The sequence below is a fragment of the Rhinolophus hipposideros genome (genome assembly GCF_964194185.1).
Source record: "Rhinolophus hipposideros genome assembly, chromosome: 2".
NCBI classification, from domain to species: domain Eukaryota; kingdom Metazoa; phylum Chordata; class Mammalia; order Chiroptera; family Rhinolophidae; genus Rhinolophus; species Rhinolophus hipposideros.
In genome coordinates, this window is record NC_138048.1 from 76,967,767 (window position 1) to 76,982,172 (window position 14,406).

Genomic DNA, 14,406 nt, shown 5'->3' on the forward strand with positions numbered 1-14,406 from the left:
TCCACATCTTTATATTTTATAATTTTATTCATTTAGCAAATACTTATTGAGCACCAATTATGAGCCAGGCACTGTGCTAAATATTATGGAGTCCGTAGAAAATATCATGGAGAATAAAACACAGACCTACCATCAAGGTGGTTACCATTTACTAAGGAAGAGAGAAACAAACAAGCAATTTTCCATGCACAGAGTAAGGACTATATAGTATGGTTAACCATAGACCTCTGTGAAACAAACCATAGAGGAACAGTAGTCCAGTACTAGAGGCTTATGGAAACCTTTCTCAAAGAATCAGATTCCTTTGGAACGATGAAATAGTGTTTTCAAAAACCAAAGTTGATAGAGCAAGAGAAAGTAAGACAAGTATGGGGAAAGATGAATCTGGAGAGGTATGCAGAAACCAAGTCAAATTTGTAAATCCTGCTGTTTTTGGATTATATCCCAGAGGTACCATGTGGAAACATTTTGTTTTGTTCGTTTCCTTATTTAAATCAGCAGAGAATGCTTTCAAATTTGAATTTTAATAAGATCATCCTATCCATAGGGGAGTGGATGGCTTAGAAGTGACCAAAAAAAAAAAAAAAAAAAGTGACAGGAAGAAGAATTTGGAGGAGTGTTGCAATAATTCAAGGCAGCAATAATAATGACCTAGATTAGCAGGGTTACACTGGGGATGAAAAAGACCAGGCTGGCAATGAATTTGAGAGATCAGTGGATATAAGCCATAATAGGGTTTGGTGTGAGGAGAAAGGGAAATGAATGAATGTCATCCAGTTTTCTGACTTGACTAGCCATAACCTTTTAATGAGTTGAATGCATGTGAGGACAGGGTTAAAATGATGAACTGATTTCTCATACATTGAATTAGTGCCTATGAGATATCCACGGGGATGTGTTGAGTAGGCACTTGGATATAAATGGTAATCTAATCAATCAAATTGGCTGTGATTGCTAAGATATTTTAGGCAGAATGAGAAGCCTAACAGGCCTAGAATAATTGCCAATACCCAGTGTTAGGGAGGAAGAAAAGGAAAAGGTGCCTAAAATTCAGAGTAAGGAGTGGCTGGAAAATTAGAAGGAAAAAAAAAGAAAAGAAGTGTTTGTGGTGTTTCTGAAGGCAATTAAATTAAGTTTGTCAAAAAGAAAGGTTAAAAAGTTAGCAAAGTAAGCATTCGTATTTAATAATTTAGATCATAATGACCTTCATATTTAATGATTTAGATCATTGTTATCCATCTGTGCTATATCTCAGATCTCCAGAATCATAGGAAGAGAGTTAAATTTATCTTCATCTTCCTATATACATAGGAGTGTGCAAGTATCAAGATAAATATTCAAAATATGTAACAAACATTTTATGCCACTAAGACATATAATGTTGTGTTTAAAAAATCCCTGTAGAAATATATTTGCATTCCTTTAGTAACCTATTATTTAATAACCTATTAAACCTATTAGTGAAGTATACACTAATCAAATTTCCACGTTTCCAAACTTCCAAACCCCTTCAACTGTTCCTTCTAGGATATCCAGTCTGACAATAAAATTCATTGCAGTGAATTCACTGGGTTTCTGAATGTTGCCTTCATTCTTTGGCTTTAATTGATGTCTAGCTGATTATGAAGATTCTATTTCCCCCTTCAGTCCATTCACTGAAGCCAATTCTATCACATGATATCAGACTATGCTATCCTGCTCCCTATTCTTGCTATAGTCATCTGCTTAAATCCTACTCTTTCACTGGAGATTTTTAGCATCTAGCTTACTTTCATTCTCTCTACCATAATTTATGCAATTGTTTTAAATTATTTCAATGTTCATACAAATAACCCATTCAATAATATAACTTCTTTCTCTCAATCTTTCTCACCTACAGGAATTACAGCCTTATTTATGTCTAAATATATAATTGTACCCAAACAGCTTAAATTCCACTGCTACTATTTAAGTTCAAACCACCATCATCTCCCACTTGTATTTTTTCACTAGCCTTGTATCTGGTATCTATATTTTCTGTATTTGCTCAACTTTTATCTGTTCTCAACACAGGATCTCCATTCCACATTAGCCACACTGCTCTCCTTACTGTTTCTTGAACTTACCAGCACACTCCTATATTAGCTATACTTAGAACTTTTGCTGAGTGTACTTTTCTGAGTCCCTTTGTCTCCTTCTCCAGATATTTACATAAATATATCCCTTATTTTCTTCAGATCACTCAAAAGTAACCTTTCCATTGGAGCCTTTCCTGGCAACCTTAGCACATTTTCAACTCTCTATACACTTAACATTTTCCTTCCCTGCTTATTTTTGTCCTTGTCGCAAGTATAATTTAGCTGATTGATCTTATTCATCATCTCTCCTACAAAAACATAAGATCCAAAAGAACAGAGTTTTTTGTTTATTTCAATTAGAATTATATGCCTGGTACATTGTTGGACACATATAGGTAGTCAATGAATAATTATTAATTGTTTGATAAAGGAATAAATGAATCATTCTTCTCATCTTTCTCACCTCTAAAGCTCTAAAAACCTTGGTTCTTAGATCTTTTCTTTTCTTGTACATTCCCTAAGCAATCTTATCTATTTCTATGATGTTAAACACCACTTATATCTTCATGAATTCTGTTTATATATCTGTAAATATATCTCCTCATTTGCAAGTTGCTTAAAACCCAAACCTCTTCTATATTTAAATTCTTACTTTCTCCATTCCAAATTCTATCAGCTCAACCTTCAGAATAGATACAAAAATAATTTAGATCTCACTATTTTCAGATTCAAGCTTGTTTTATGCCACCAATGTATCTTTTCTGGTTTACTACAAATAGTTACTCTCCCTGGTCCAACCACTATAGTCACTCTATAGTTTATTTTCCCCACTGTGGTGGACATTATCACTTCAAAATGTAAGCAAGATCTTATCACTGCCTAAATAATAGCTCTCCAGAGACTTCTTATTTTATCTAGAATAAAATCCAAATTTCTCATCGTTATCTAGAAGGACCCACACAGCATATTATTTGGCTACCTTTGTTAGGATTCTCTCCCTGTTCACTATATTCCAGCCAATCTGTTCGTCTTGAGACTGCTTATTAAAAATATGTGGCTAGAGGCATCCCCATTTGGGACCCCCTCCCACTCGGGAGCTCTGATCTTTTGCTTTCAATAAACTATCCTCTTTAAAAAAAAATTAAAATATATATATATATATATATATATATATATATATATATATATATACATATGTGTATGTACATATATATATAAATATATATGTACATACATATATGTAAATAGGCTATAAATAAGCTCTGAGAAGTTGAATAACTTTATTCAGATATTATATATATATAATATTTATATATATAAATATATATATATATGTGTGTGTGTATATATAAATACATATATTTATGTATTTGCACAAGTTCAATCAATTTTTAGTAGTAGAGTCTGTTTGTAAAGACTGACTCCAAATCATGTATTATGCAACTCTTTAGGGTGTAATGTGATATTGAGAATGAGTTGAGAACTTTAATTGAAATGGAGAACACAGAACGGGTGCGCTTTTATGGAGCTTAAGTATGGTGTGTTCCCATAGAGTTGAAGGGAAAGCAGAATGGTACATATAGGTGTATACGCAGTGGCTGGGATTTCACAACCAGAGCCCACAGCAAGGTGTTATCGATGAAAGAGTGGAGAAAAACATAAGAGTTCATTATGTACAAGAATAATTAAAACTGAGAATGGGTAAGTTTCTCATGGGAGTGGGTAGAGGCATAAAGAAAATTTGAGTTAAAGTTACTCCATGGAAACCCAAATCTAAATGGCAGTTTGATTTTTTATTTAATACAATAATTTGAATAATAAGATTTTAATTTGCTTCTGGTCACAAGGACAGTGATTTTAAATGTAGGAAATGGGACATGTATCTTTATCAAATCTCTTAGTAAGCATGTGCAATTTTAAAAAGTCCTGCAAATAAGTCTGGTACGGCTCCTAATCAGATGTGTCTCCTTATCACTATCATTTTCTCCTCACTCTTATTTCCCTGCCCATTGAGGATCACTGATTTAGAACATAGGAAACAGAAACGTAACTGATTTTTTTCCCTCAAACTATACAGACAAAAGAGCAGGTTAACAGTACAGGAGAAAATAATGGTAGAAGTAATAAAGACACAGCATAAAAAATATATATATATTTAAAAGCTATCTCATGGACAACATTCTTACCACTGTGCAGATAATATAAATTACTGGTAAATGCATGTCTGCTGGAATGTGCTTCTTAAAAAAAGGGTCAGAGTAAAGCTTTTTAAATTTACAGTTTTAAAAAATTAAATATTGTTTCATTTTAATTACTTTTAATCCTAAAAATATTGGAAAAAATCACGTTAAAAGTGGAAAATATAAACACACACTTAAGTATGGATATCTAGCTTTTTCTTACACCTCCACAGAAAAAGGGTTGCTTTTTTATTAAACTTCCAACCAACTATTATGGATCAGAAGGAATATGGCTAGTAGAGAAAAATATACTTAATTTTGAAGCGCATGTTTGCTACATGGTTTCCAAGGTACTTAATTCCTCCTTGCTTCTCTTTCTCTAATAAAACCTACCTCAGAGCTTTATTGGGAAAACATGTTCAGTGAGTACTATGTTTCCTACTGTTGAAAGCCTGCAAGCAAGAGCCAGAATGGACAGTGATATTACAATCTTCACTATTGCCGTGTCTTCCTCTTCATATTCTTAGTTTCCATTTATTAAATATTTTATTATGATCCCTCATGGCTCTAAACACTCCAAATAGATATTTTACATATTCTTTACAACCACTCTATGTAGAACGCATTAATATCCCTATTTTACATATAAACTGATGATTGAAGACTTTAGGCAAATTGCCCAAGGTCACACAACCAATGACATTTTTAATAAATACTTTTTGTACTTCATTTCTTGATATCAAAATTGTTTTTAAATTATGGTATCTGAAGTAATACTTTAGAATGCCTAGTGTCGGGGGAAAAAAGAAAAATTTTAAATTATAAAATGAATATATTGCAGGAATACTCCTTATCTTCGTTATAAAGCTGCCATTCTCTGTGCAGAAAATAAATGTTTATTCCATCTCTCAGATTAAGGACGTGTTTAAATTACTGATTTCAAAAAAATTACATTTATTAATTTAAGCTACAGAGAAATTTCTGTAGATTTAGTCATAAAACAGTATGCAATTTCATAGAAAAGATACTTTTAATTCTTCAGCATTATCTTATTTTTGCATACAATTCATGAAATAGCTTCCAATGAATACTGCCTTTAAATTCACAAGTTATTAAATCATACTTCCCTGTAAAGAATAATTATCTTTGTAGTTTATGTTATGGTGCACCTGCCTTGGACATAAGAAGTAAAATCCTGTGACTGACTTAGCTGCAATTAATAAGTTATGCGGAAGTCACATTCATCATTGTCAGTAAAGAAGAATCTGGGAGGAATTGCCTGAGCTGTATTTAGCATCTGTGAGAACCTCAAAGTCCACTCTGTTCATCCCTCTCACATTTCCCTTTCTAGGTAAAAGCCAGAAAGATGTAGCCAAGAAGCAGTGCAGGAAGTAAGGTTTGCTTTCATTACCGTTCTTCAATTCCTCACACATCAATCTTCTGTGACTCACTAGCCAAATCTGAATTATCACATGTTCTTTACAGATATTTGGTTATACTCCTTGTCTTTCTTCATAGACAATATCATCACCTGAATTTTTGATATTTATTACTTTATTTGTTGTCTAGCTCTACAGATTAAATTAACGGATCTAAATTATACTGCTTACAATACAATCAGTCTAATGTTTTCCTTACTTAAGCAAGCTCTCTGGTAGGCAAAACCTTTGCCAAGGAGTTTTTATTGAACACTGACTGCACTAGGCTACCGGAATGAACAAAACAGGCATGTTCTCTGCTCTCATGAAGCTTTCCAGTCTAATGGAGATCATTAGTCAATTATAGGGACCTCCAGTGAATAGTGGTATAAAGAAAATAACTTTGAATTCAAGAATAATTATATTTTAAGTTCAAACTACCCATTCAAGAAAAAAATCACAATAATTTAAAGTTTTATATAATTTTCTTAGAGCATTTGATTTCCCAAGTCCCTTGTAATGTTCAAGTGTTCCATTAAATTCAAGCTATTTTAAGACTCTTATATGCTACTTTAAGAGTACATTTCCATGACTTTTTCTTGGCATTTCCTACACTTATTCCTGAAACTGTGGGCTTGCTGCCATCAAATTTATGGCAAAGACTAGAGCAAACAGACATAAAGAAGAGCAAAACTGATAGAATTTGGAAGACTCACAAAAGAAGCCAATTGGTTTCAAGTTTGCAATTATTTTCTTATCCATAATTAATGTTGCCTGCCCCCTTATTAAAATAAGTGCTCTTGGGTTATTATGTGAAAGTGCATTTGAACTTTCCACAGACATTTGTGCTGTAGCCCCTCTGGGATTCATGTGATTCCATCCAAATCATAGTAGTTAGTGATAGTAGCTCTACTGTCATTAGAAAACAAAATAGGTACAAATATAATGCATTTGCACATTTTAAATTAGGCAAGTGCTTACTAAGCTAATAAAAAACAAAAAGAAATGGCAGGAAAGAAAGAAAGTAGAGGGAGGATATAAAAAGAATGGAAGGAAGGAAAAAAGGAAGGAAGGAAGGAAGGAAGGAAGGAAGGAAGGAAGGAAGGAAGGAAGGAAGGAAGGAAGGAAGGAAGGAAGGAAGGGAGGAAAGAAGGAAGGAAAAGAGGGAGGGAAGAAAATTTTGTTTCTAAATCAATCTAGTATTCAGCCCAGTTCATTTTCTGAGAGCTGGAGTGTGCTAAACATTGCCTAATATTCCTCTTTAACTCTCTAGCTAATTAAGCAAACTCTCTGCCCAAATAATGCAGACGAAAGGAGAAAGAATAATCCAGACCGTGAAAGCTTTATTCATCCATCATACCAATGGTATAGTTAAGATCTTTGGGATCTATTTTATCTGGCAACCTTTTGCCCTTTCAGCTGATGACAACAATGAATGTGGCCTAATTGCTAAATGAGAACTGTGCACTGAGAATCAATTTGTTTGCATGACTATCCAACTATGTTAGTGAAGTATTTAGGAGAGTGGATTACGTACAAAAACCTCTTCTAAATACTAATTAAGACTTAAATGTTCTTACAAAACATAGAACATGTGCTTTAAAGTGGGCATTTGATTCCCACTATGGTTATAAATTTAGATAGTTATAAATTTAGAAAAAAATACATCTCAACAAAGGTGAAAATGTGTTGGAAGATTTAAATTTAGATTAACAGGAGAAACATGTTTGTGTGTGTTTAAGACATTTTATTTCTCTTTTTTTTTCTTTAAATATGACTCAGTTTAACAACTGATTACCAACACATGCCAATTTCTTTGTTAGGTGCTTACAATTAAAGTTAAAAAAAAAATTAGACAAGTTTCCTGACACCAGGGAGCACTTAAGAAGTCTCACATTATATGCTGTATTCAGCTTTACTTTTTAAAAATCATCCTTTAGACTGGATGCTTTTTTCTTACCAGGCTCCCCTTTCATAGCACATTTCTAGCTATATTGTAACATATTGACCTTTGTTATCACTAGCACCGAAACCTCATCCCATATTTTGAAGGCCTCTAGTAACTACAGTTGCTAATTATTCTTAAAGTTAGAAGATGCTGTGCAACTAAATATACGTCATTTTTCTAATGGTATTTGTTTAACTGAAATGTAATCTGTTCCTTTTTATTACTGTTGAGTGAAAAAATCTTCTTATCTCTTTCTATGCCTTCCCCAGAAGGATTAGCCCAATTGATGTGTTTTGCCTTTTGAGCAAATTTGGTGACAGAATCATAGTTTATATATTTCCTTTGGGATTCTTTCCACCCATTCCTTCTCTTTCCTTCTTCCCTCCTGTCCCATCCCCTGCCCTCCTCTCCTCTCCTCTTTCTCTCATAAAGATCTATATTCCTATTTCTCTGTGAAGTTGAGAATATGTCTCAATCCACCAGTTAGGAAAGATGAAATAATATACATTTAATAACCAGCTTGACCATGGACTCTACTATATAAGATATTTAGACCCAATAAGTGATTTTCAGAGAATTTCTGAGTTATCACAAACTTCCCTGGTGTACTAATAGAATCCTGCCTCTTGGGTACCCAGTAAACATGCCTAGAAAAGCAAACCTTTTGAAGGAGAAAATTTAACAAACTAATGAATCTAGGGCATTTTCTTTAGTGATTACTTTCTTCATTTCTATAGTTTGCAATGGAAATGCCAGGACATGGGAGGAAGCAAGTAACAAAAGTGAACTAGATCTAGATATTTGCCTTAAATAGGAGACCTGACAATTAAGTTCACAAACTTGTTGCAATGATGTTGCTAACCGTTTTTGATATCAGAGGGGTTATTCATTATGGATTTGTACCAACTGGACAAAGAGTCAACCAAGTTTACTATTTATAAGTGCTGAAAAGGCTGCGTGAAAAAGTTAGATGAAAACAACCTGAACTTTTCACCAATCCGTGGCTCTTGCATCACGACAATGCACAAGCTCAGATGACACTGTCTGTGAGGGAGTTTTTAGCCAGTAAACAAATGACTGTATTGGATCATCCTCCCCACTCACCTGATCTGGCCCCCCAATGACTTCTTTCTTTACCCAAAGATAAAGCAAATATTGAAATGAAGATATTTTGATGACATTCAGGACATCAAGGGTAATACTACGACAGCCTGAAGGCCATTCCAGAAAGAGAGTTCTAAAACTGCTTTGAGGGGTGAACTGTGCACTGGCATTGGTGCATAGCTTCCCAAGGGGAGTACTTCAAAGATGACTGCAGTTATATTCAGCAATGAGGTTATGTAGCACTTTTTCTAGGATGAGTTCACGAACTTAATTGTCTGAACTTGTGTAATCTAAATTGCAATTAACCCCTCATAAAAAATTGTCTATGCACAACTATATTATAAACTCTATATTGCTTTTGTAACTGGTATATTTTCCCTTATTACATCCAGAGGGAAAACAGTACAGTAAAAAAAAAAAAAGAAAAAGAAAAAGAATCCTCCCTAAGAAAGTACAGTGAGTTTAGATGGAGGACATAAGTGAGCCCTGGGAAGAGTTGAGTTTCAATTTGTGAACAGACTTAAAAGAAGCTCATGCATATTGTTATTCCTCATTAGCTGATGCAGTACTTTGAAGTCAAAAACAGTATTATTTCTTTAGGCACTTCAAGAGTCAACGTAACTTTTCAAGTTTTTAATCTTAGAAGAGTAATATTTACAAGACTTTATTTTTATCTTAACACATGAGAATAAAGTGAATTTCTCTCTTCTAAAACTATGAAAATTAATAGTTTGTAACTGATATTGATGTAATTTAAAATGTATACGTATAAAGTTCTGAAGGCTTTTCATTTAGTTCTCATTTCAACAAGCATTCATTAACCATATATTTTCTGTTCAGGCTTATGGTAGATGCTGAGAAGAAAAAAAAAAAAAAGATGTGATTGACCTGAAGCTCAAAATATAATCATTATTTATATAATATGCATGCTTATGGTGAGTTACAACAGTATGTTATAATACAAATTAAATTTGTATGGAAATTATATTTCTCAAATTGTTTTTGGTATCCTTAATATTCAAGTTGCAGAACATATGCACATACACACATACATGTATATGCACATATTTGTGTGTGTATTCATATACATATATATACATATACTATATAGAGTATATACAAATATGTAGTATATGTATAGATATATGTATATATGTATATATACATATCTGACATACATATGTCAGATTCACAGAAATGGGCATGTTTATGTGAATATGTATGTATATATGAAAAGACAAATTATTTAAATTATTCCACTTGTCTTTAAAGATTCATTTTGAAAGCCTGTAGAAAACCTTGAAATTCTCTACAAGAGGTTTTACAAAATTAATCAGTCAATTTAGCATTAGCCTTGTAGATTAAAATGGAGTCAAAATGATTGAAATATTGGGAATGTGTTCGCAAATTAATACTAAGTTGCTTTAATAAAATTCAGTGGTATCAAACACATTTTCATTGGTTATGTAATTAAGAATAAATGTGATAATTAATTAAAGCTCTCTTTGGGTCAGTTTTCAAGATTGCACAGATTTTGGGATATTGAATTAAATAAAGTCAGTAATGGAACTTGGTCAAATTTTTAAATATACTGCAGTCACAGAAAATTCCTCTAGAAGGAATCAAATACTTCTCTGTAATGTCTATATTCCTAAGGAGTTTTCTATATGCAAAATGAAACAGAGAATATATTTTGGGAAAAACATGATTTTATTTATCCTTTGCTTTTTGTTATTGTCTCTATTTCACCCATGTCTCCATATTTATCTAAAACAGATTATATTATACATTCATGTTCACCATTTTATATTCAAATATGATGAGTAAATTTGTTTATTAAATCAAAATTGTTTTGTATGTACTTTATATAAATATGTCAAAGTAATAGAAGCAACTTGTGAAATTTTTTATTTGCTGCTACCATTACTATTCATGACGCTAACTCAATGTCTCCATTTTATTTTATTTTTGTTCTATTTTGCTCAATCAGTTCCTAATTTTTTCTAAGAGTACTAAATCTGCACATCTCACTTTTTAGATGTTGACCCTTCAGGTACCCATTATATGCTATATTATCAATTTTATTTAAATGTTCAACTGCAATATCATTGTGAAAGGTTTGCATGTAAAGCACATGTTAAAACTGGCACACAATGTCTTACAGCCATAGTAAAAACTTATCTGATGCAGAATTTCACATTATTTGGCTCAGAATACCAATTTTCCTGAAATTGGAGATATGATTATCTGTGAAATATGATTTTCTATGTGGTGGTAGTTTTTAAATGTGAACATTTACTATAAAATAATGAAAACTATAACTGGCAGGAATTTCTGCCTATTTTGTCTTTCTTGAATCTTCTGTGACTTAAATAAATCTGACATAGTATGCACTCAATAATATTTGTTGAATGAATGAATTTTTTCTCTAAATTCAGATTCTCTTATAGTTCCTCTATTCCTTACATTAAAATACAATTTGATTAAAGTGTAATGTGACATGGAATATGTATCCATAAATATTTGTATATTTAAGAAATTATCCAATATAAACTGTTACCCCTTAGCTCTGTTATGACAGTGGAATATTTCAGGAGGCCTTTCAATTTACAACTACTAATCATGGCTTCATCATACTAGATTGGAAAGCAAACAAATATATTCATTTTAAAATCCTTGTATAGCTTATTTAGACATTATAGTCTCTGAATTCTTAGTCAAAAAGAATAATAATTTCAGTTTAAGTTTAGCAGGCAATACTGGGATTTATAATCCCAAGAAAACTTGATGATTGGAGCTGAATTCATACTACATCTTCATATCAGGCAGCCTCAGTCAATTAATATAATTTCAAAAAATCTATTTATGTAATGAGTTGTGAAATCTGGGCTCAAATAAAATGACAATCAGATAATTTCCTGAAATACAGATGCAAGAAAGGAAATCTGATTTATTTTGGTTAAATAAGCTATGTCTTAAAACTTTCAAATCTACATAAGAATAAAAGTGTAAGATGACCTTTAGACCACTTTTGTATCCCATACAGTAGAAAAAAATTGTGATAGTAAAAATAAAGCAGACATTACTCTATTTCATGGAAAATTTTAGGTATTATCACTTTGAAGTCATTATTTTGTGACAATAACATAAATATTGTTGAAAAATGGCAAAGTGCACATGTTTAAATGCATGTTATACTTTTGAGATTAAAATTACATAGTGTTTCAAAATTGTGTATCTGGAAAATAGGTTGTATTTCACAAAGTTTTTAATTGATACAGATAGGAAGATTATTACCTCTCTTGTTAGGTTTTAAAGTTTGAAAATTTCTTCAAATTATAGAGTAAAATGTTCCATCACTTCAATAGCTATTTCAATCACTTTTTGAAAACTCTATCTGCATCCATAGGCACAGGAATTTTATTATCTCTGAATTGTAATTTGGAATGTCATGAGTTATTTCATAGGACAAAGTTTGTTAAATGAATACTGGCAGTGCATTAGTGCTTCACTCTTGAACTCAAGTACAAGTCAGGTCTGTTTAAGTCACCATTTGCAGAAGCCAGATGAATGTGCAGTTAAAATGGTGCCATAAGTTAATTAGAGTGGAATTAGAAGTAAAGTGGGCAATTTAGGAACATAAGAATTGCTGTACCGAATCAGACCAATGGTTTTCTTGGTTTAATATCCAGCCTCCAGCAGCTGTACTTGTTAGTTTCTAAAGCTTTAAAGCTTTAAAGGAAGACTCCATAATTCACCTAGACAAGTGTGCCATCTGTGATCTGGAGAAATTTTCTTCATGACCTCTCTCAAATAATACCCTAAAGCAGGATGTTTCAATCCTATTATGATATGGGTTTAGCTTGAATAGCTCTGGTTTTTAATAATTCTTATTAAATCATCCAATTCCTACATAAAATCAACTAGTCCATCAAGAAGCTATTTATTGCTAAAGCTCCGGAATTCATGGTTGAATATGTCTGCTTTTACGACAAAATATGAATTTATGGTGCTTATTTTATACAAGTTCTTGATAGCATAATCTACCTCTAGATAATCATACTGAATAAATGCCTGCTTCTCTTTCCAAAATTTACTGGGTTCACAGGCTCTTGGCAAAAAAAAAAAAAAAAAGAAAAAAAGAAAAAAAAAGATCTATATCTACTATCACTATTCCCAACTTTCCATCTATTAATAATCTATAGAATATATTGAATGATAAAGAATTTTGTGTGAACTTTTAGGAAAGTTAAACTGGAGTTTTTCTTATATGATTTTGCTTACAGCAGAATGAACCTAAGAGAAAGGAATGACTTACTTCTAATCCTGATCACTTTAGTCTTCTGCTTATGATGAAAGTATCTGTGACTGCTTTACAGTTTTCTTGATTATTCTAGATACCATCCCCAGGTCAATAATTCTAAAATGTTATGTTCATTGTAAGCAATTTAGGTGAAAAATCACTCAAATATAGTAAATGCCTGCAACCTAAAGTCTAAACCATTTTTCCAGGCTGTCAGATCCTAATGTGGTAATACCAATATTCTAAAGCTACAATTCTTATAATAGGACATCGTCTATCCTAGAATCCAAGAAAATTAGCATTCTCATTGTTATTTGAACTAAGATGAATACTCATAATGTGTGCCTTTGTTAAATCTATTTCCTCTCCTTAGCTTCCCAACTTTTCTTTCTGGTTCAGTTCCTTATTTCCTCTCGTTCAGCTAGAATCTCATTCCTTCAGGTAATTTTCTTTCAAACATGCAGTGATTGCTCCCTCTTCTGACGGTTTGTAGTCCTTTGTTTATGCTTGATTTAGGCTACCATAATTGGTTATTTGTTGGTTATTTGTTTTCATGGGTATTCTTATTTAAAAATGCCCTGAGGGAAACTGTTTCCCTTATTTATTTGTAATTCCAGAGCCATGTCTGACTCATAATTATAGCTGAAAATCTATAGAATCTCCGGTGACTGACTACTTGGAGACAATAAAAATGTTCACTCTTTGAGTTTCTGTTTAGTGACCTAGGTGATAATATATTATTGAGTGATACAAAGGTGTAAATGAACCCAAAACTATGAATTTCTAAAATAATAGAGTTAAGTGATATTGATTTAAAAATCGAAATGAAAGATAAAAGAAATATCAACACAAAAAGAGAATACAAAGGTTTTGAATTGACTTAGGTACATGATGTTAAGGAATGAAGGGATATCAAGCAGAAGTAATATAATAGGGCAAAGGTAAGGAAATGAAATAAGGAGGAAATTGCTAACGAACTATCCCTAATTCCTGATGGTGGGCTCATGAAGAAAATATCTGAAAATAAGCTTGGGAATGTGGGTGACATCATGTTTATTAACCTTTTCCTGAACCCAATGGGAGATTATGGAAAGGATTTTAAGCAGTGAACAGATCTACAAAAATGTAAGATCAATATAAAAGTGAGACTGAAGGGTCTTAACGCGACAAGGTTATTCCATAATAGGAAAATGTGTAATCAGTTCCACACTCAGGAAGTAAGGATAAGAACAAATAGAATGAAATAGATGCAAGAGCTATTGAGTAGATGGTATTAATGTTCATGGTGAAAAGATAAGGGAAAAAGATGAAACAAAAGTAACATTGCCTATTTAAGCATTTTAAAAAATAAAACATTAGCATGATTGAAATAAATAAAAAAAATACTTTTTCCCTT

General features: G+C 32.2%; 1 protein-coding gene across 2 annotated transcripts in view; it reads left to right on the forward strand.

Annotated features, from left to right (window-relative positions):
* Positions 1 to 14,406, forward strand: part of BCHE (butyrylcholinesterase) — a 55,329-nt gene that overhangs the window by 31,801 nt on the left and 9,122 nt on the right. The window contains exon 3 of one of the 2 annotated variants that reach the window (XR_013995147.1): positions 9,548 to 9,642. The exons of the other annotated variant lie outside the window; for it this stretch is intronic. The gene's annotated coding sequence lies outside the window, so the exon portion shown is untranslated. The remainder of the gene's footprint in view (positions 1 to 9,547; positions 9,643 to 14,406) is intronic. 2 annotated transcript variants of the gene reach the window in all.